Genomic DNA, 23,234 nt, shown 5'->3' on the forward strand with positions numbered 1-23,234 from the left:
AGAAACCCTGTCTTGAAAAACAAAAAGAAAGAAAGAAAGAAAAAAATTTGGGGGCTCTCAAGAGTGTTGTAGCTAACAGTTATTGGGGAAATTATAAATGTTAGTCATTGTACTTATGTTTAGCATATATATATTTCATAGCAAATAAATATATAACATTCATTTGATCTGGGCCATAGTCATAATAGGCTGTTCTTGCCTTTTCGTTCATAGTCACAACCACAGAGTTCCAGAGGTGGGATTCCAACTCTAGAATCTGTTGCTCCAGGGCCAGCAGAATGCTGTATCCTAGCCTGCCCAAGGCCATGTGCCCAAGCCAGGACAGTTCTGTCCATTTGGTGGAAGGTGAAGAAGATCGCAGGACACGGGGCTATAGATGGATGCTGTTGACAGATGGCTTTCTCACACGCAAGAGCATGTAGCCACCATCTCCTCCTGAATGGAAAGTTTGCTCCATTGGACCTGGGCTTGGCTACATGAGTATATATCAATTTAGGGCTGTTCCAGAGTCAAAGAGGCCAGTAACTCAGGAATCAGGCTTTAGGAGCATATTGCCAACTCCAAGTGCAGCACCCTTTCAGCAAAGCCTCAAAGGGTGCTTTGTTGATAGAAGAAAATGTTTAGCGAGAGTCCCCCTTTTAATTTAATATGAAAGTAATGCTTGATTCCCTGGGCGTTTTCATGTCTAACTAGTGCTCCAAATCGCAGCCTAATTAGCACCATTGACTCCAAAATGGAAGCTTCCCTCTTCCAGGGAATGAAGGGGCTATTAGAGAGGTTTCCTGTCCACGCTCCCCCATTCGCTCTACACTGATTTCAGTTTGTTCAACTTGTATCTCCTGGCCCCAAACAACCCTCAGGAACAAAGAGAATATAATCTCACTTCTGGCCACACCTCACATTCTGCTCCCCTTTCCCACTTTTCGCTAAAGCTGAAAAACAGCGTTTCCATATGGCTGTTCTCTCCTGCGGTTGGAGACCAGCCCTGAAATTTCAAAGAAACCTCCTTTGTTCAAGATTTAAGGAAACAATCACCACACAGCAAATATTGATATGACTTTTAATGGCCATTTACCTGATTAATATCCTTTCATGCGACGAGGCAGCGTGAGACTCAGTGCTTAAATGAAAGCCAACAACAAAGCGTGGACCAGGTGTGTTACTAAGAAACAATCTTTTGTGTGATTTAATTAGTCAAAGCTTTGGCTGGAGCAATTATAGGCAACCTTAGAGAAGTGGCAGCAGTGTGGAGCCCTTTGCTATAAATTGGTTTTTTAAAAGAAAGACATCATGGTTTAATAACTGCACATCTCGAGTGAAAGAAGAGCCCACTTTTAATTGGGAGCAGGAAAGGGAGGAACAAACACACTCATCACGGTGCTTAGATCTTCCTCCTCTGTCTCGTTTTTTTCTTACAACTGTTTCTGGGATTTGACAGGGACGGTTGCTGCTCTCTTTCCTTTTCCTTCGAACCCCTCACTCAATAGCATTTTGGAAACTGGCATTCCCATTGGTGTGGCGACTTTGGAGAAAATGGATCAATCCACGTGATCAGGACATAAAAGTTGGCTGCATTGCATTGTGACACGTGAAAGAATAAGAGGAGGGGTGGTTTGATGGGGCTTTTTTTTTTTTTAATCCTCATGTGTAGGTTTAATGATGTGTCAACCTGCCACCGAGAGATTGACTGGCATAATGCTTATTACTAAAGATAAAGATAGATTCCTTGTGTGATGCCGGGGCTTTGCAATAGATAGGGTCTTATCAGGAAAGGCTGCCTAACCCAGGTAGGATTTGTGACTGACTTCTACATTTCAGTGCTCTGTGTGTCTACTTAAAGACGAAGACAAGCACTCAATGTAGAGGGAAATAAAGACTCCAGGTCCAAAAGTGAAACTTCTTCTCCATCAGGCTCCCTTGATGACAGTTTCCTATGGTGTGGGAAGAATGAATTTGCACATACTGAGGTCTCAAATTTCTCCTTTATCTGGGATCACTGGGTGAGCTAGGAGGAACCTGTACAGATAGGTATCTTAATGTACAAGCTGATGCTATTTCGAGCTCAGGAGCTCCACCTGGCACTGGGCTTGGGCATTTTGGGCCATTGATGACTTAAAGAGACAAGATATTGGTAGTCATTCTCAGTCTCACCTGAGGTGGCATTGGTGAAGAATGGATGTCACACAGACACCCACATTACTGTTTTTGTGCTACAATAGCCTGGTTAAATGATTTCCAAATCTGTCCCACAAACCTTAAACTGTTTACTATCTAGTTCTTCAGCACTGGCCTTTGTGCATTGCCAGAGATGATTCTGATCAACAGTCCTTGCTGATGTGACTTCTTATTAAGAATGACCCTAGAAGGATCCACTTCCATATTTCTCAGTGCCTGTCTTAGGGTTTCTATTGCTGTGATGAAATACCATGACCAAAATTAACCTGGGGAGGAAAGGGTTTATTTCACTCATAGTTCCATATAATAGTTCATCATCAAGAGCAGTGAGAGCAGGAACTCAAGCAAGACAAGAATTTGGAGGCAGGAGCTGATGCAGAGGCCATGGAGGGGAGCTGCTTACTGGCTTGCTCCTCATGGCTTGTTCAGTCTGCTTTCTTATAGAAGCCAGGACCACCAGCCCAGAGGTGGCACCACCCATAATGGGCTGGGCCTCCCCTCTCAATCACTAATTAAGAAAATGCCCTACAGGCTTGCCAAGATTGGAGACATTTTCTTTATTGAGGTTCCCTGCTCTTAGATGACTTTTTAGCTTGTGTCCAGTCAACATAAAATTAACCAGCACATTGCCCAAGGAGTGCAGGCTGAGAGGGACCTGAATAAGAGTCCATCTCAGAACAGTGAGGGGTCTTTTCAAGGCTGGAGCTGGAATTCCAGATGCAGTCTGAGTCCATTTGGAAAGAGCATGCAAGCCTTCCTTAGCTTTAAATTATGGTGTGTGAAACGGATCCATGTATAAGTTTGCGCACTGCAAAGCCATATGCTCTGAGCTCTTTTTGTAGAGAAAATACATATGCTTTGCACATATAATTTTTCTTATGTGTAACTTTTTAATTTCAGAAGAAACATATGAATTTGTTTTTCTAAAATCTTTTGAACAGTAAAGACAAGGCTGATGACCAAGGATGATACTCAATACTCAACCACAGTGGGCCCATACACTGGCCAATCAGATGGATGCCAGCCCCCAACAGTAAATGCTGGATAATGGTCTGTTCTAGCGTAGTATGTACTCTACAAATGGATCCTTAGACCATCCACCCCTGACTCCCATCCATTATGTTTCCTTTCTCTTTGTTCTTAATTTGACATATCACTTTTTAGAGAATGTTGATACTTTCATATAGACATTCAGTAAATGTAGAGTACTTGGAGGTCAGTATTTTAATAAACAGTGTCATTATACAATGCATTATTTAGGAACTTGTTTCTTTTGGTACCAATAGATGATGCTGCCCCGTTCCTTTTAGTCACTGCACTGTACACACAGGACAGATGCTCTTTTTAAAAACCTCTGAGTGCATTTTAAGAAAATGACTGCAGATGTTAATAATAAAACACTAGTTTATTTAAAATGTCACTAAATTAACTATCTGAACACAGAGAAGCAAAAATAGTAGTTATCATACTATCGTGGTGACTGAGAAATGTTCTTTGTTCAAAAAAGGGGCAGGAAATGAACAGCAACTGTGTATATTCACATGCTAGCCTGCTTGGGCATGAAAGTCTTTGGAAGGTTCCAGAAATAGCAAACTTGGAAACAGAGAAAGCCATTGCTTTTTTGGCATGAATTTGGGGACAAGAAGTAGGGAGAAGTTTCTTGGTCGACTGAATTCTGTGATTCTACCATTTGTTTCAGTGACTAAAGCAAAACATACCAGGAACAAAAGCCGAAGGAAATGACCTGGAGTTGATGCTGTGATTGTCTGGTCAGATCTGCCACTCCTAACAATTGTTCTCGAATCAGACCAAATCACCAACACCTACATCACTATTAACAACCTCAAGGGAGGGCAGGGGCTTTCCTGAAATAAACTGCAGATTGAATCTTTTCTGGAAAAAAATAAACATAGAATATAGATCCACTAAATTAAGATCATTTCATTGAAACTTAAACAAGCAGTCCCCCGAGGACCCAGTCCAGCAAACAACAGCTGCTGCTCCTTGGGTCCCTCCCCTTCCCAGCCCACATCTGACCTCTGGGTCCCAGGAGTCACCCATTCAGATGAGCCTCCCCTGACCCATGCAGCCTGTGAGTGGCAGGCAATGGGGGAGCAGCTGCTTTGGAGGCATAGGCCCAAATGCCAAGGCCAGGACTCCAGGCTTATTCCCAGCCCCATCTCAAACAGCATGGCTGTTTAGGGGCCTTTGTCTCCCATTTCACCACTGAGGTCTGCAGGACCCCCAGGAATTCTATCAGCTAGATTGGGTGAAGACTTTTGGTGGACTTTTTATCAAAGACAATTTCTCCAGACTAGCAGCTAGATTCTCTTCTTGGTATCTTTTATACTAGCAAACGTTTATTGATCATTTACTATGTGTGAGACATTTTATTGAGTGGGCTGCTGAATTGCCTTTGAGATGTATAATGATATTATACCCGTTTCACTAATGAAGAAGCTCAAAGTGGTAAAAAAAAAAAAAAAAAAAAGTCAATCACTCAGCTAATCACACCTTTCTTTGTATCCCAAAGACTCACTCTTACATTTGGTTGAAAGAGTAAATACTTTGGCTTTTGCAATACAGGACAAGGTGCCTGGATAATCTCACACCAGAAGCTGGCAAATGTAATGATGACCTCTGAATAATTGCTTAGAGCATGAAAAGGATCCCATCAGGACCAAGTGATGTACTCAGGCATGTTGAGGGTCTTCCAAAACCCGGGAGTTGGACAGGGTAGAGAACGCAGGCATGCTGCTTGCTGTGATAAGCTGTGTGTACAACTGTGATCCCAAAGAGATACTGTTTGGTTAGAAAGTTCCCACCACTTAAGAGTGTCCTTGTAGCATAGTGCAACATGGAATCAGTTGACTCTGGGGATGGTGCCACAAGCAAACTGCTTCTCTGCCTGGCGTAAGAATGTAGAACACATTGGTTGTGTACAATATGCAGTCTTTGATAATGATCATAAGTAACTCTGCTACTGGCTTAAATATTTACCACACTCTACTTGTAATCAACACTTCAGCATACCTTCCTACTCATTAAGCAAAAAGCAAAACAGTATGTTGTGTCACACTAGCAATTACTTTATACACCCTGCGCTTACTGGGCCTCTTGAATACACCAGGAGACCACACTGAGTGACTGCATTGCCTTGCCTAGGTTCGCATAAGTGTGTTTTATGATGTTGGCATGAGACTGTCCAATTACCAGTTTCTCAGAAAATGCCCCAATCATTAAGCAACGTATATAATACCCACTGCCCATTGAGTAGTTATAGGCACTATTGCTGGGGATCCACTTATCACATTGACTCATAAGCAGTCATCCTCTGACAGATATCTGTTATTTCTATCATTTTATAGATGAGGAAACGGAGGCACAGAGAGATTAAGAGTCTCTTAGGCAAGACAATTTCTGAGCTGGGAGTCAAACTTTAATCTCTTCTTGTATAATATGCTCTACTGTGTGAATCATGGTATTCTATAATACCATATCTAATTGATCTACCACTGATATTGTTTATCTCTTGCTTCTTTTATCTGTTATGTTCTCTGTTGTTTCCCCTTCTCATATCCTATAATTTGCAAGTAACTAAATCTAGCCCATACTCACAGGAAGGGACCGTGATGTAGCTACACAGCAAATCTTCAGCAAGCAAGATTCCCCCCTTTCCCCATGCATTCACCTATTCAAGTACTTACACCTGTATGGACTCATGTATATGTGTCATATGCTCTGTGGGACAGTCAAATCTATCTAATTTTGTTACCTAAGTTACTGGGACTTGGCCTTTGAGAGCCTTTTGGGCTTGGTTCTTATGTCACTTGGACATGTTTTCTCCCTTGTTGTGTTTTGGGCACTTCCTCAACTTCTGGTAATACGTGGTGATGGAACTTATTTTTTAATTTGTATCTCATCACTAAAGTCAATTGTTTTTCTGGGAACCCTGGTTCCTTAATGGTACCTAGAAACCACGGTCTGGTGTTGGGGTGTGCTTACTGTTGCCTGAAATGCCTCTGCTTGGAGAGCTTGAAGATTATATAAACATTAATATGTATTACTGCATATAATACATCAGTGCATATGCTACTATAAGTATACACTAATCATTGTATAGGCAAATGTCTATAATTACTTCTACATCCATCCACTTCAGGAGTTTGTTATCTCAGAGGCTAATTAAGAGCTCTATCTTTCCTCCCTTACTTACTTGTAAACATTTTTTTGAGAGTGAAAAATATCTCCCATGACTCTCCCTTCTACACCTTTTCTTCAACTTTAATATGCATGTAGGTATAGAATTGTAAGTCTATGTGCACAAGATCAATCAATAAGTTACCAACTTGAGTGCAATGACTATACACAATTCTTTTCGCCTTTAGTATGAAGTTTCCAAGTCAAAACACCACTCTACCTGGTGACTAAGTTCAACACTATGCTCTTCTCAGAAGTAAATAAGCTCAGCTCCAAAGGCAAACCAAAGTTGGCATGAGTGAGGCTCACTGATGTTTTCAGTTATCTTCTCTAAGTAATATGCTAGGTTTGAATTTCTCTGACCACACTGAAGTTAGATAAGTGTGGGAGTCTGCTCCCACCTTTTAAAGAGTTCTTAGGTGGAGGAGAGAGGAATGAGGAAATATCATATAGAAAGAGAGACCTAGCTGACAAGAAGAAAGAAACACAGGATAACTTTGGGAGGGCCTGGGTCAATATCCAACAGCCTTGTCCTTTATTGAGAAAGGCTTTTTATAACATGCCAAGGGGAGAGGCAAAAGGCTTCCCCATTGCAAGATCAAAGCACACTGTACAGCCAAGTGTAGACCCTTCCAAACACCTGGTAAACATGCCCGTGACCAAATCATCTCGTTATGCAGCCCTGCTGGGTAAAGCAAGCTCAGATTCTTGACCCTGAGTAAGTTATTACTTGAGGCCTCTGTGGACTCCCACAGATAAGAACATGTTACTTTCCCTGATGAAATGAAATAGAGGATGATATTGTTGTTTTTAGAAAGGAGCCTAGAGCTTGTTACTATTGTCTCTGGGCTCTCTTCTCACCTTGCTGATTATGGAAGGGTCCTCTGCTGTGAAATTACAGGATTTGTCACATGGAAGATAGCAGCACAAGAGGATATTTAAGAGACTCATAATGAACCTCACATGGAATGATATATTTGTTGTTTTAAATACCTGAGGTTTTAGAGTTATTAATGCAAAGTTATTATGTTTTTGTCCAATATGCAAATAAACACAAGCAAGAACAATGAAACATGAGAAATAACTCTAATGTGTTCTGTGGGAGGGAATTAGGAATATGGAGATATGCTATGAATTATTGTTTTTAAAGCTATCTGTGCTCAAAAATTCATTTGGAGATCTAATGAACATAACTGCTCTCCTTAAGTACAAGGGGTACATGTTAACTATTTTTCTCATCTCTGACAAATTTCTGAGAGAGAGAGAGGATTTATTTTTGGTTCATGGTTTGTGGGGATACTATCCATCATGGTGAGGAAAGACATGGCAGCAGTGGCCAGGTCCCTGAAGGTGGGACCTCCTGGTGGTTAGTTACATTGCCTTGGAAGTCAGAGATAGGAAACTCAGCAGAAGTAGGGCCAGCCTAGAGCCCTCAAAGTCTATCCATGCCCTATATAAGCAGCAAGGTCCAGTATCTCAAAGGCTCCAGAATGTCCCCTAAAAGCTCCACATCCCATTTTGGTTTGTTTTGTGGATTTCCAGAAATCTGACTAGGTCACCTATCCTGTCTCAAGTAAGCCATCACTCAGCCAACATCTGCCATGGGTTGGGGTTGTGCTTGGAATCAGGTTGCTATCCTGTGCCAACTGGATTCAGGTGGATCTGGGTGGGTGGGCCGAAGATGGAAGTTGTCCAAGATGATTCTTAGAGAAGCTCCTGCTTCTGCCAAACCTTAAAGGAAAGGCAAAGGAGACACAGAGTCAAATTTCAGAGGAGAATTTGAGTAAGAAGTGGAAAAAAATCTTTAAAATCAAGGCTATTATGCTCTGGGTTCCATGTCAACGTCTCCCTGATGGCCAAGCCTGCTCTACTGAAGCACCATCCTCTGTTTCAGCAAAGAGGGGTGGACTCCTTAGCCAGATGAAGGTGGAAGGATCTAAGACTCCAAGAGTGGCAAAATTCACCATCGTCAGTGCTCAGCAGGTTGAATCAGGTGAAGGACAAGGTGGAGTGAGGCAGACTATGGTAAAATGAATGAAAAGCATGGGGGCCATCTCAAATGCACACTATGTATCATCTTCAGCAACTGCTGCCGTGAGAGATGAGGGTAGTGCTCCCTCATTCTAGGTTTTCAAGAGGAAATGGCTGGATGGTGTGCTTTGGTGAACTATTGTAATTTCTCAGAGATGGACAAAATCAGAGCAGCTGGCATCCTGAGCAGGTGAAAGTCCTGGAGAGCAGGTTTTCCCAGAGCAAAGGCTACCTGGTTGTAATTGACATGTGTCCACAGAGGGCCGGAGAGACCCAAAGCAGCCTGTCCTCAGTGGTCCTCCATTTGCTAGGGTCCTCAGGGGCATCTTATGTTCAATGTTCTCAGCAGGCCTTCCATGGAGCTAGTGAGAACAGTTCACAAGGCTCACCTGGTTCTCAGCAGCCCTCCACCCCAATCTCTGCTCTGCATGTGAAGTCCTTGTTCCTGCATGGGATGGGGAAGCTGTTCATGGTGGGCATTTTGAGTTCTAGCAGCTGGCACTTCTAAATAGATGGTATGTACCTGTTCCTGTTTTTATGAACAACAGCATTCTCTGACTTTTCAGGAGGCCATGCAAATCCGATCACATAATTCTTGTCAACTCAAACAAAGAGGAGAAACAGAAGCGGGGTGAAATTACATGTTATGAGCACCCTCTGAACTGCACACATGCACCAGGAACTTGGAAAGGAGCAAACATCTAAGCTGTCATTAGCGGCCCTGATCTATTTCACTAGTTTGTTTCATATACGCCTGCTTCACATTCCAGGAGCCTCTCCTTGCTGGGGTTTTCTGTTAACCTCTTGTTTTCTTGGATTATACAGATTGGGGGTAACAGTATTGTTTCAGTTTTCCTCACAGCAGCAAGCTTACACCCCCCCCCCACAAGGTCTTGGAGAGCTGTAATCAAATGAAATCTTCTGAGCAAGATGGTAAACTCCAACACTTATTCCGCCCTGTGAGGAAAGAAAGGGACTCTGGCCCAAAGGGTGGTGCTGTGGTTCCAGATCTGCCTCAGGGTACTAAGAGGGCACAAGGCATTAATTGATGGTATAAAAGAATGGTTCTAGAATTAAGAGACCCTTCACTGATCTGTTGGGCCTCAACTTTGTGCATGGAGAGTTCTCCAAAGAAGTTGATTTACAGATCTTCAGTGGGGTCAAGGTCTCAGCAGAGCTTTGATGTTCAAAGGCTATGCTGACAGCAGAGTCAAAGAAAACACTTGGCAACTATGAGATGGATAGATAACTAAATTAAGACGGAGCAGAAATGCAAGCAAACCAAGGAACAATGGTAACAGAATTGAGGTGGGGATTTTTAGTATCACAGTGTAAACCTGAGTTTCACACATTCCCCTCCACTGGCAAGGTGTTGATTTTGGTCCTGTGAGGAGAGCACATGGTGTTCTGCCATGAAAGGTTGGTTGGGTGGATGGTAGGTGGATGCCAGCTATCCCACCTCATTTAATAAGTCTGGATCATGATTTCTTAGAATAACAATAGAAAACAGGAACATGAGCATATACACATACACAAATAAACACACACATCTCTACATATACACAAATATCTACACACATGGAAACATACATACACACATGCATGGACATATACACACACATTATACACACGTGCCCATGAAATACACATACACGTATACATGCATGTACATACACAACACATCTGGACACATATATATGCACAAACATGGATGCACACATATACACACATACACATGAACAGACAGGCACACATACATGTGCCTACAAACACACACATACAGATTGTGGACACATACATGTACAAATACAAGTTTACACACATGCATACACACATGTACACACACACATTGTGATAGCTATTATATGTTGACTGGGTGAAGAGGTGTTCAGGGAGCTAGTAGAGCATTCCTGTTGGGTGGGTCTGTGAAGGCGGTTCAGTTGAATGAGTTACATCTGGTAGAAGAGCTCCACGCAGTGTGGGTAGCCTCCTCCAATTTGTCAGACTCTAAAAGAAGAAAAGGACAAAGGAAGGCTGCCTTCTCTTCTGGTTTGTAAGCTTGCGCGTCTGGCCTCAGAATTTCAAGTCTGAGTCTTGGGTTTCTAGACTGTGGACTCTGGGGCTTACATCAGCAGCCTTCTTACCCAGTGCCATCCAACCCAGGCTCAAAGGTGTTTGCTTAATACAGAGTCCTAAGAAAATTGATATATGTATGTTAATATCAGACAAAATGAACTTCAGAACAGGAACTATTACTCCACAAAAGAAAGGCATTTATGATCATATGGCCATTTTTTTTTGAGACATCCCAGGAATCATAAAAGCCTATGTGTCTACTAATAGTACCTTAAAGTACCATGGTAAAAACTGACGGGATGTGGAGGGACACTGAGTAATCCACAAACGGAGTTGGAAACCTCAAGGCTGTTTTCTCAGAAGGAAGAAGACAGCACAGATCTGATTACACGGTGTTCCCTCTAAGCACCTGGGCCGAGTGATAGCGGACATCACCCCCAGAAACCGGGAGCCAAATAAATCCTCCCTCACTTGTGTCTCTTAGGTAATTTGTCAAGACAATGAGAACAGTGGCTAACAAGTGCCTAAAAATCAACCAACGTGGGGCCAGTGTCATGGCGCAGTGGGTAAAGGCAGGCTTGCCATGCACACCAGACCATCTGAGTTTGAGTCCCAGAATCCACATAAAAAGCTAACGTTGGAGCACACACTTATAATCCTAGCACTCCTACAATGAGGTGAGAGATAGAGATGGGAGAAGTGACAGGAAGCTTGAGGATCAGCTAGCCAGAAGTTCACAGTGTAGGAAAAAACAAGAGAATCAGCCTCGATGAAGAAGGTGGAACCAGTTCCTTAAAGTTGTCCTTTGACCTCCATATGTTCATCATGGTTCCTGTACACACACACACACACACACACACACACACACACACACACACACACACACACACCAAACAACAAACAAACAATCCTCAAACTCAAACCAATAAATTTCTAGAAATAATATGAATGAAAATATCAAGAGACCTCTACAAATAAATCTATGAAATACTGCAAGGGAAACAGACTTAAATAAATAGGCTTTTACCTGCTCATGTAGGAAGACTAAATCTTGTAGCAATATTAAATTCTACAGAAGTTAATTGATAAAGGTTTAATGTAATTACAATCACAACTCTTTTTGATAGGGATAGATATGCTGCTACTAAAATTTACACACAAATGTGAAAAACCAGCTGGTCAAAACCACATTAAAGAGGAACCAAACTGAAAGATGTATCCGACCTTATCTTAAGACTTATTATAATTCTACAGTAGCTAAGACAGTCTGGTACTGGCTGATGAAGAGACAAATAGTTCAATTGAATAAGAAAGAAGGTCCCAGAAAAGACACACAATACAGTCATTGATTTCTGAAGCAAACACCAGTCAGTTTAAAGGTGCCGGGAACACCTTTTTCAACAAATGGTGGTGGGCTGCCTGTCAATACAGGTTAAAAATCGACCTTCAATGCATGGTTCAAATATGCAAAAATCTACTGCAAACGGATTACACAGCAACCTACAAAATCTGAGCTGGGAAGCCTTTCAGTGGGGAGTGACTCTTTTGTGACCTGGCTAGACAGGAAAAGACACTTTTAGACAGAATTCAAAATGCAAACAATAAAAACAATGACTAAGCATGATATCATCAAAACTTTAAAATCTCACTATCAATGGGTGCCATTGTAGAAATAAAAATGTTCACCTGCAGAAGAAAGAAAACACCCAGAGTGGTTTTCACAAGGAACTCTGTGCACATCAGTGCACTCTCATGCAGAATGTGTGAAGTCTCCACAATGAAGCACAGAGATAAGTGACCCAATACATAATGGCCAAAAGGCTAGACAGTTCTCCAGAGAGGATATAGTAAGGCCACGAAGCACACCAACAATTGTTCAGCATCATAAACCTTTTGGCAAGTTTATATTAAAAGCATAAGAAATTACTATATGTTCACTAAAAATCTACACAATTGAAAATACCCAATCTTAAAGGATGTAGAACAACTAAGCTGTTTGTGTATTTGATAGGTAAAAGTGTAAAATTATACAACTGCCTTGGGAATCTGACAGTATGTTACAACGTTTACTGTATACCAATCCCAATGATTCTGCAATCCTGCTTCTGCCTGCTTACCCCAAATCTGATGTGTGTGTGTGTGTGTGTGTGTGTGTGTATGTGCATACACACTCATAAAAGTAAAGTAAATGATGTAAAAATAAACTAAATAAAGCTTTTAAAAAGTTAGAACCAGAAAGAGAATTAAAAATTTAATTTTGAACGGCAATCCCTAAACTTGGGCATGTAAAACTCACCTCATGCTCCATTTCAACTCATCTTGATTCCTGCAAGTCTGGGCAGCTAGGAAGTTCCATTTCTACCCACATCTGGAGCCACCTCTGCTTGCGGGTCACTTTAGATACAGGCTGTTCTAACAGTACCTGGATAATGAAAAGAGTCCCCCAGTTTCCATCACTGCTCCAGGTCAGTTTCATTTGTTGCGGGAATGTCTTGGGGAACACAGACATGCTGCTGTTGGCCTCCTGAGGAATTCTCTAGAAATACTGTGGAAGTACCTTTGGGTATAGTGCCGTCTCTTTGAGGTCTGCCTGGGAGAAGGGGTATCTACAGCTTCAAGGGTTTCTCATCCCTTTGTTCACACCCCACTCCACGCTTACTCCCCCCACCCTCGCCATGCCATCCATCTCCTGGTAGATGCCAAAGCCCTCCTTTCCATGGGACTGTACTGCTTGCAAAGGTGGTATAGTTTTGCTTCCTAGTCTATGAGGGTTGATAAGACAAGGGAAAACGAAACTGCAGGCCTGAAGTGTGAGAAGGAGGTAGAGGGTGGCACGTGTGTCAAACACCTTTCCCTTACTCATTCTGGCCAAGATTATATACTAGAGCAAGTGGTCTGATGGAGGAGCCTGGGGAAGAGCTCCGAAGAACCCATGGTTGAGCTGGAATTTGAAAGAAGAGGCAAGGCAGTGGGCAGGGAGGAATGCTCCAGGACGTAGGACACGGAACATGCAAAGGACACGTTTAATTAAAGGATGGAAAAGGGGCACTGTTGCACAGTGATCTCAGCCAAACGATACAGGACGAAGACAGACAAGCAGGCAGCAGTCTTGTAAAGGCTAAGATTTGTCTTAGGACAAATGGAAACCCCTTTGGGTCCTCTCTCCTTTAAACATGTTTGTCTGTCTGTTTATGTGGGGAAAGGCTGGTCCTCAGGACTACCCACTTCCGGGGATACTGCTAAATGGAGGAAGGAAGCTTTGAGAAAAGATGATGTTACAGATTTCGGAGGGCCGCCACCCCAGAGACTGATATCCCTGCATGTGGGTAATATACTCCAGCCAACTCTTGCTAGAGCATATTTCAGCAATTTGGGATATGGGATCATTTTCCTGTCTGATTCAAACTCGTTAGGTGAAACGGCTGGAGAAATAAAAGTAATTCAGGTTATAAATGAGAATGCTAACCACATGATAGGTTTCTATAAAGGAAGACCAACGTTAACATGCTGTAATATGCAACTTGAACTTAGAGAGGAATGAATTATATTCTGCAATAATGAAGAGGCGAAAAAGTTATATGAGTCCTTACTGTGGGGAGAGCGCTTTCCACGGTGAGGCATTCCCATTCGGGTCCATGCCCAGGCATAATTTTCTTATGAGTCTCAGATATCATATGTTATATCTAGAGAGAGAAAGGGGTTAGTGTCCAGGCGAAGAAAAAAACCTGCTATTAAATTCATTAATTTCAGGGCTCTGGCTGTAGAGAGACGGTGAAGACAGTCATGTCTTGGCTCAAATGTAGTCCTGCACTACAGTTCTAAGTGTGAACTAGTGAAAACATTGAGTGCGTGTGTTAAAAGAAGCAAACGCAGGGTGAAACTTTGTTTATTTAACCTCACTTTGTCAGTAATAAAGGAAGGCTGTCTATGAAGACAGGAAGTGTCTTTTTAAAAACAGAACCCGGAAGACCGAATAAAATGGAGTTGATGTACTTCAAATACTGAAGAGAGCCCATTTTAACTTCTGGTTTTAGTACCTTCTATTACTTCAGAAGCACACATTTGCATATCAGTTGTAAATCAGGTGCAGACCCTGACAGCATTTTTATTAGGTGGCAGGTTGGATGTGCTATGCTGAGTTTGAACGAGTGTGCTTCTGGAAGGGGCCCAGAGAGCTGTGTTTCTTTTCATGTAAGTCTCCTAACCCAGGATGAACAGCTTTCCCTGCCAAGGAGTCCAACCTCTAAAGCTTTGGTGGTGAGGGGAGATTTCCAACTTGACAACACTGGCTAGGGGATACTTGTGGCCATAGGAAGCTAGAAGGTCCAAGTAAGGGGCCAAAGGGAAGAGCACTCGGCCTGGGGCATGCATACATGTCCCATTCAATTAGTGACCCCGAAGGAAAGTGGTGTCACTGACATTGCAACACCATCAGGGACCTTCAGCATCTCAGTTCCCGAGAGCTCCTAACACTCAGATCTGAAAACTCCCTCGTCCCTGAGAGGCTCCACTTCTCCACCAGTAAGTAGACCGCTCTGGGTGTTTGGCCTTTGCCTAATCATACTTGCTCATCAAAATTGACAGAGACAAGGAGGGCTATGGGAACACTCCTGTGTAGACACTCTCCTCTTTATGGCATGGTATAAATGGCGGCTCTCTTCATCATACCCAGTCTCCCAATCTCAGTGCTCATTGGCTTCTTTGTGCTTCTCTTATCTGCTCACAGTTACGTTTTTGTTTATTGTTAATGTTTTATTAACATACATTAATTACACACAATAAGGGTTTCATTATGATGTTTTCATGCATGTATGTGATGTCCTTTGATCAAACACCTTGCCCCATTATCCTTTCTTGTCTTCCTCTCGTGCCCGTTGAGTTCTTCCTCCCAGCTGGTTCCCTTTCTGCCCCTTTTTGGTGTTGTCCCAGTGAGTCTTCTTTGGGTTACAGGCGCATGCGCAAGTTTCCAGTCGCTACGCAACCGAAGAAAATGTCTCTTCACTTTTAGCAACCACTAAGTGTCTATAGATCCTCTGGAAGTGCTGGGGCCCCAGGAGTGTCCCCGCCCCTGCCCTGCAATGATAAGATGTTGATGGGCCCAATCTTGTGCAGATCTTGTTGTGAACTTGACTTGACAAGAAGACAGCATTCTGCTCCACTCCGCCCCTTCTTCATGCCCTTGCACCCTCTCTGCCCCCTCTTCCACTGTGTTCTCTGAGTCTTGGGGGAAGGAAGGGACACAGATGCTCTATTTACGGCTTAGGTTTTGATGGTCACTTGTTCTCAGCACTTTGACCTGTCTCTGCAATCACGGCTGCCCTCTGCAGACAGAGGCCTCTCTCATCAAAGCTTTCTCAGTCTCTCTCCTAATGGAGAGAGCTTTTGCCTGTGGAATTCCTATGTGCACTGTTGGGCTGCCGAACTCATCCTTATTTTGCTCATCTGCATCTTCTGTATACAGGAGCAGAGGGAATATCCTCCCAGCCGGGGTCTCTGTGGCTTTAGAGACTCTGGCTCTACTCCCCAATTGCTCCCACTGGGCAAATGCTCTCTAATTGTGGGTTTGAATGACCAGTTTTGCCATTGACCGACTGTGTGGTCATTGGGTATATATTATTAACCTCTATGAATCCTGGTGGTTTCATTTTTAAAATGAAGTAACACCAAATGTGTCCATGGGTTTGTAAAGATTGGTGGTAATGTTGACAAAATGGTTAAAACTGTATGTAACTGGAAGAAGACTCTTCTTCATTTGTTTACTTACTGAAACGGAGTCTTACTGTGGAGCCCAGGTTAGCCTAAAACTCATCAGGTAACCCAGGTTAGTCTTAAACTTGTAATCCTGCCTCAGTCTCCCGAGAGCCAGTATCACAGGTGTGAACCACTATGCCCTGCTCAAAAACCTGATAATAAAGTGCTATTAGGTCAGTTGTTAAAAAATGGGATCTTATTACATGTACAACTTCATGACTTGTCATTTTACTGAAAATATATTTTGAACGTTTTTATGATGCCCACTTAACATTGATAGGCTAGTCTTTTAAATATATTAGTTTGAATGGCTGTAGAATGCTCCGTTGTGAAGCTTAACTTAAATTAGTACTCATCAGAGTAACTGTTCTCAATGTTGTACGAGAAACAATGCTTCAAGGCACATCCTTAGCCATGCCTACATCTTTCTCCCGATGCATGGTTTCTGAAAATGGAATGCATGCGTTAGTACATAAGCACGTTTTAAAGACTCTTAAATTGCTGGACTCTCCCTTTCCACTCCTATTAGTAAAATAAGAGAAGTTTCTGTTTTATTTTTATATTCATTGTTTCAAGAACTGTCAGGAATTTGCATTTAGAATTTTCCATTGTGTCCTGCATGGCTGATTCCTTTACATACATGTACATCTTCCTAACAGATACTGGGCCAAACAGACTTGAGAGATGGTTGAAAAAAAGAATACTCTTGAGGCTTCAGGAGAGTGGTCCTTGGATTAGCTAGCACCTCCTGGAAGGCTTTGAGAATTCAGCTAGACCCTGAGGTTGTTCCTAATGAAGAAGTCCACACATTTGTCTACATGTTACAGTCTTGAGGGGTAAGGGGCGGTAGGATGTAAAAAGACAATGGTCTTGAATCCTGCCTCAGTGGATCTGGAATAGGGCCCAGGCGCTGAAGGCATCTGAAAACTCTGCAGGTGATAGTCATGCATGGTTGGACTGAAGGATGAGTAAAAGTCTTTTAATTATAGGTGAGGGACTAAACGAGCCACATCTCTTTTTGTACACCTGCTGGAAATATCTCATTTCATTGCCACCAGACAACCACACCCACTCCTTATAAACATAAAAAAGAACTGCTTCAGAATAGTAGCATCATTTGGAAACTCAGGTAAAAGACATTATTAGCATCCAATTTTCTCTTTCAGCTTGCTGGGGGGGGGCATCTGAACAACGATCTGCGAAGCCACCAATGGTCTCTCTGTGATCAGACCTCTCCTCTCGCAGACACTAAATCTCTCTTTTGGGGTGATTCTACCTACTATTGTGTTTCAAAAGTTAAGGGAAAGGAAACCACTGTTTTTTACTCAGTTGTGTTTATAAGACCATCTTGGCCTCTGGTTGTGTGTGTTGGCAATGTAAACTCTTGAAGCAGCTCCCTGAACTTGGACCTTTTTGAGCCCTGGGGAACCCGTTAGGGACGGTTCCAGGTAGCAGCAGGGATGTCATTTGATGGAGGGTCTGCACCAGCACTTCCTGTTTTCACTGGTTTATTTCTAAAGTCGTGTGTCCTGGTATGCCAATGAACACTCTAGTCAGGAGGCTGAGACAGCACAAGTTCAAGGCCACACCAGGCTACGCAGCGAGACCTGCCTCACACAGACCAACAAACACACACACAGGAAAGAAGGCATTTGAGAAATATCTTTGGTTGTGAGCCTAGCCTTTAATGGCTGAGCCATCTCTCCAGCCCATATCTGTGAGTTCGAGGCCAGCCTGGTCTTCAAAGCAAGTTCCAGGAAAGGCACAAAGCTACATAGAGAAACCCTGTCTTGAAAAAAAAAAAAAAAAAAAAAAAGAAAGAAAGAAAGAAATATAAATTGCCAACCCTCCTACAAGAAGATAGTCAGCCATACTCTGCAATTAAAAAACAAAGCCTGATAAAGACAGATGGCTGTACTTACCAGACTAATGAGATATGGTCACAACTTTTGGCAGAAATTTAAGTTGGTAAGGCCATTTTGAAGAGATATTTAGCAATATTTCCTACAATTAAAATTGAATGTCTCCTCTGACTTAGAAATTCCAAATCTAGGAATTCATAATGTGGATAATCGTCTAAACAGGTTCCAATGCATATGTACGTGGTTGCTCATTTAAGCAGGAGGGTAACACGAAGCCATCTGTGATAACACACCCATCAATAGGATCCCCTGAAGAGGCAGATCCACCTGGCCGTCAGAAGCAATGCATCCGAGTGGGACATGCAGCCGTGGAGGACTCCCAGGATGTGTGATCGAGGTGGGGGGAAAGGCCAGTGGAGAGTCTCATGACTGTACTTGTCTAAACTAAAACACAAAAACACAAATGTGGTTGTGAATTTTTATTTTTAATCTAAAGGATAAGTGAAAAACTGTTAATAGCAGTTGTCTTTAAAATGTAAACGGTCAGAGAGGACTCAATTTTATACCTTTGTTTACTCTCAGGTTTTAAGGCCACATTTATGTATTGTTTATAACACGAGGTAAGATTCTGGTGGTCTTCTAGGTCACAGTTACTCAAAAATGGCAGAACTAGAAGGAAGAGAGGAAGTGAGGTACCAAGAGATGGTGGGTGTAAGTCCTTTGCCTCCCTCCCCCCTTTAAATTCTGAGATAGAGTTTTTACTGTGCAGCTCAGGCTGGTCTTGTACCCTCGCTCCCTCCTGCTTCACCCTCCTAAGTGCTGGAATCGCAGGGGGCCCTACCCAGTCTGTTTCTTTCTGTAAGATAGGGCCTCACTCTGAGCCCTGGCAGACCCAGAGCTTACTATGTTGACCAGGTTGCCACTGAACTCACAGAGATGCTCTTGTTTCTGCCTCCCGGCCTGGATCTAAAGGCATGTGCTACCACATCTGGCCAAAGCCACTTTTTGAAACGTTTTTGTCTTGCAGTTCTAGGGACAGAACCCAGGGCCTTGTGTATGCCATTTGAATACTGCATCCCAGCCTCCCTCCCTCTCTCTCAGGACAAGACATTATTAGTAAGCCGAGATCAGCTTGAGAAACCACAGCACTTGAAATTCTTTTCCCTATCTGCAGAGCTGTGTGCAATCTGTATCACACACAGGCATGCTTTTGATGGGCTCTTTCATGGAAACAGTGGGGCCTCCTTTCTTTGGACCCCCTGCCCCAAGCCCCACCTCAGTACTGTGCATATTTCTGACAACAGTTGCTGGGAACTGAGACCCTGGTGGGAGGGGATTGTAGGGTCCTGAGCCAGGGAAGCAGAGTTATTAGTAGCTCCCAGGCTGTGGTTCTTCCACAGGAAGAGCACCCTCTTGCAGGCCTGTGCTCCATGCCTTCCTGTACGGGATGACCATCTTTGGAGTTAACCACAGTGCTCACCAGTATCAGAACAGAAGGATTAGATCAGGGTCTGAGCACCCATGGAGCCCCTAAGCTACTTTTCAGCATAAATGCCCAAGAGAAGTAATATACCTTGGCTAGGGATACAGCTCAAGGGGAGAGAGCTTGTCTTGCCTGCCTGCCTGCCAAGGTTCTAGGTTAAATCCTCAGCATTGGCAAAAGATAGGAAGATGCAAGTATATGTGGCCATGTAAGCATCGCATTGGCTAGTCCTGAGTTGGTGCAGTGTGTGGTGGGCAGAGTTTCCGAAGTTGTGAAGTCTGTGAGATAAAAGGAAGACGAGTTGAAGGCCGGTTGTCCATGCTAGGCATCCTTGGCGTCCTTTAATTCAGCCCTAAAGGTCCCCAAAGCCCGAGGTCCAGGCAAAATGCACTCTTTTCACCTGCTCTTTGTCTATTTAGAGCACAAGTTTGGTCTTACCACTGGGGCAGTGCCCTTGCGCTGGGCAGATGTCCCCATCGGAGATTTTTAGCACCATCCACCCACTGTGATTCTAGCAGGCCTCTCTTTAAACCCAGACATCAGGAAATGCTTAGGTTTCTGTTTTCCCTTTGTCGTTTGGATCTGTAAACAGTGTTTTCTGTTTGTTATTATTTTCCTTCCTCTTCGCTCTCTGCTGTATGCATTTTCTTGTATCTTTCCCAGAGACTGGGCATTTTTTTTTTTTTTTTTTTTTGGTCTGTGCTCCTCTTTGGAGTCGAGCTTATCAACGGTGGCCTTATGGCTTGTCTTCACATGCTGATATTTGCCTGGCTATCAATCGTCATGGATGCGTCCTCCTCTTGGAGCCCTTCATGAAATTGCCTCTATTAATATGATAAGTGAATACTAGCAAATGAAGTTCAATTAACATTTAGTAATCAAAAGGACACCGCGAAGCGTCAGCTGCGACTCCTTCCCCATAAGGAACCTTTTCTCTTGTGCTGTCTTCACAGTTAGCTGCATGAGTGCTAAACATGGCTTTTAATTAAATAATAAAGAACGTTACAACCTTTACAGTATCATTATGAATTTTGATATGGCACAACAATTTGATTCTTTAAAAATTAATTGCCTCAGAGTATATTTAAGTAGTATTGATTATGTCCGAACCTCATGTTGATCTGTGATACTTAACCCAACATTTAAAATATCTTTTTTCCATTATATGTTGTGATGCAAGAATAAAAGCAAAGTAGAAAACAAATAGGCACTTGAATTCTAATAGCAATAAGCAATAAATGTCAGGCATCTGGAAATTATGGGTGCAATTTTGTCAGAGTACACTTTGTTCTTCTATTATGCCTGCATGAATTTTGCTACAGGCAAAATCTATTACAGATAACAGTTAAGAACCTTTCTAATCTACACAGATAGTCATGGCAGAATGCTAGAAAACTAAATGTTGGAAAATGTAATATTGCTGGGGAAAATTGACACTTGTAGAAAATAATGTGGCCCTACTTAGAACCACAAACGACTATCCTTTCTTTAAGACCACGGTGTATTGCATGTTCCTGTGATGGGTGACCCAGATGAAGGACAAGGCTCTGGTAATGAATCCTGCTCTGCTGCCAGTGGATGTGTGCATGTAGGTAGATGCTTATCTGGAACCCCAGGGGCGGGGTGTGTGCTTAATGATTGCCAACCGTGTTGTAATTACAAAGGCAGGTCGCACGTGAGAGGCCTGGGTTTTTTCCACTGCCCTTGGGTACAACGGGGAGGAATATTTCTATTCTGGGCCCACTGGAACCCCTCCAAAGGAAGATTAGTTAGCATTCACCTCTCTTGATGGCACACAGTGACCCTGGGTAGTTGCTTGGTAAATTTACTGAGTTTTAGGGAAATTGGTTGCTGGCTATTAACTTGCAGAAATTGTTTTTCTGCACTTAAGTTCAGCTTAACCTGCCACTTTTAGGTTTCAGAGAATTAGAACAATGGTTTGAAAATGAGGACTCTGTCTTTGCTTTATTTTTCCTAGCCGCTCAGTGTATATGAGCAGCACCACCTGGATTAATTATCTATTGCTATATTGCCAACCACTCTCAACTTCACAGCTGATAGCAATAGATGCTTAGAATCTTACAGTTCATGTGTCAGGAATTGGGGGCAATTCTGATGGTTGGCTCTGGCATGAGGTTGATTCTGGCATCAGTCAACTATCTGATGTCAAACTAGCGATGAAGGACCCTCTTTCAAAGAGTTGGCTGTGGCCAAGAGATATTCTTTTCTTTTCTTTTCTTTTCTTTTCTTTTCTTTTCTTTTCTTTTCTTTTCTTTTCTTTTCTTTTCTTTTCTTTTTTTCTTTTCTTTTCTGGAGCTGAGGACTGAACCCAGGGCCTTGCACTTGCTAGGCAAGTGCTCTACCACTTAGCTAAATCACTAAACCGAGATATCCATTTCTTGCAGGTGATTGACAAGAGGCCTCTGCTCATCACCTTGTGGGTTTCTACATAGGTTGCTTAAGTGGCTGGCTTGCTCAAGATGAAATCAGCTGAGAGTGAGGGAGGAAGCCCAGAGCTTTTTAGGGCCTAATCTGAGAAGTCACAGCTGTTTCTTCTCCCACGGTGTAGATTTAGTTGTTAGGACTGAGCTGTTGATTGCTACTCAAATTGAAGAGGACAAATGCACTTTATTTCTTGCAGAAACACAGAGGATTTGTTGAAATATGTTTAAAACACTGCACCAGGAAACATTCAACTTATTTTCCAGGTCTGACTGGATGACAGGTTGTCTGGAAGATCTCCCTGACTTTTCAGAAACACATTTTGTGTAACCCCAGGTAGCTGAGCCCCTTACCTCTTAGAACATAGGTCTTTAACTGCTAGGAATCATTATTTCATGCATTTTCTCTGTTTCTCCTGGATAGAATTTGAGGTATTTATAATTTTCTTTTCTTTAGGTGTCATTCCATGTTAGGCAAACAGCCGGTGCTTAATCAGTCATCATAGATAGCTGTTTTCTATGGTGGGCCACAGCTCCACTTTGGAGTCATAGAGTCCTAGGCCAAATTCTGACCCCACCATTAGGGAACCTTGGGAACCTGTTCTACAGGAATGTGGTTGAAACATTATCCATAAGCTAATTGGTGGGGATGCGATGGGTTAACACATATTGAGAACATGGGAGATGGGGTGATTTGAAAATGACAAATCCTTCACAGGCTCCCGTGCTGAGCACTTGGTCCCCAGTTGGTAACACCATTTTTCCTAGGTAGAAACTCTGGGAGGTAGGACTTCTATAGAGGAAGTAAGTTCCTGGGGGCCTGGTTTTGGAAGATTCAACTGGTCTCAGGTCCTCTTCTCTCTGCTTCCTGTCTATCGTGAACTGAGCTGCTTTGCTTTACCAAGCACCCCCTCCCACCCCCACCATGACCTTCTGTGTCACCATCACCCAGAACTGATGGAGTGGGCTGAGCCCACACTGTTTTAGAGACGGCAAACAGGCAGGCCCATGGCATGGTCCCTGCCGTCACTTGTCATTTCCCACCTTGCACGTGTCCTTGTTAACCTGTGTCCTCACTGAGCTGAGCTCTCTTTAAGTAGAGAAGAACTTCTGACTTCAGAGGGAGAGATCTCAGAATTCAAAGGCATCCACCCTCCCTCCACACCCCCCACACCTACTGGCCCTACAGCCCATTCATTACAAATAGCCAGGGAC

At 42.9% G+C, this 23,234-nt stretch overlaps 1 long non-coding RNA gene across 1 annotated transcript; it reads left to right on the top strand.

Annotated features, from left to right (window-relative positions):
• Nucleotides 1-292: 292 nt before the first annotated feature.
• LOC143273140 (uncharacterized) lies at nt 293-4,105 on the top strand. Its single transcript, XR_013051053.1, has 2 exons — nt 293-1,154; nt 3,875-4,105. It is a non-coding gene; the product is annotated as an uncharacterized LOC143273140 (long non-coding RNA).
• Nucleotides 4,106-23,234: the final 19,129 nt, after the last annotated feature.

The sequence above is a fragment of the Peromyscus maniculatus genome, chromosome 5 (assembly GCF_049852395.1).
Source record: "Peromyscus maniculatus bairdii isolate BWxNUB_F1_BW_parent chromosome 5, HU_Pman_BW_mat_3.1, whole genome shotgun sequence".
NCBI classification, from domain to species: domain Eukaryota; kingdom Metazoa; phylum Chordata; class Mammalia; order Rodentia; family Cricetidae; genus Peromyscus; species Peromyscus maniculatus.